Raw genomic sequence first — 964 nt, 5'->3', positions numbered from 1 at the left:
TAATCCTTGAATCCTACTCAGAAAACCACAGACAAGGTTTAGACCTTCCGGATTCTCTTGAATGCCGCCATAAATTATAGCTTATACCATGAAGATTCTGGTTAAGGAATCCAAGAGATAAACATTCAAGCCTTGTTTGCTTGTAGAACGGAGGTGGTTATCAGGCACACGTTCATAAGTGAGAATGATGATGAGCGTCACATAATCATCACATTCATCAAGTTCTTGGGTGCGAATGAATACCTTAGAACAAGAATAAGCTGAATTGAATAGAAGAACAATAGTAATTGCATTAATACTCGAGGTACAGCAAAGCTCCACACCTTAATCTATGGTGTGTAAAAACTCCACCGTTGAAAATACATAAGAACAAGGTGATCATTGGTTTCGGCCCCAGAGAGGGAACCAGAAGAACCAAGATGATCTAAGAACTAGACGTCCAAAGATGAAAAATACAATAGCAAAAGGTCCTATTTGTAGAGAACTAGTAGCCTAGGGTTTATAGAAATGAGTAAATGACATAAAAATCCACTTCCGGGCCCACTTGATGTGTGCTTGGGCTGAGCATTGAAGCATTTTCGTGTTGTTTGCTTGGGCTGAGCATTGAAGCTTTCACGTGCATAGGCTTTTCTTGGATTAAACGCCAACTCTGGTGCCAGTTTGGGCGTTTAACTCCATCTTTTATGCCAGTTTTGGCGTTTAACGCCAAAAAAGAGGTCTCTGACCAGCGTTTTGACGCCAATTTGGGCCATCAAATCTCAGACAAAGTATGAACTGTTATATATTTCTGGAAAGCCCAGAATGTCTACTTTCCAACGCAGTTGAGAGCGCGCCAATTGGGCTTCTGTAGCTCCAGAAAATCCACTTCGAGTGCAGGAAAGTTAGAATCCAACAGCATCTACAGTCCTTTTCAGCCTCTGAATCAGATTTTTGCTCAGATCCCTCAATTTCAGCCAGAAAATAC

This window comes from Arachis duranensis, chromosome 10, assembly GCF_000817695.3.
Source record: "Arachis duranensis cultivar V14167 chromosome 10, aradu.V14167.gnm2.J7QH, whole genome shotgun sequence".
NCBI lineage: Eukaryota > Viridiplantae > Streptophyta > Magnoliopsida > Fabales > Fabaceae > Arachis > Arachis duranensis.
This window is presented reverse-complemented; position numbering follows the sequence as displayed.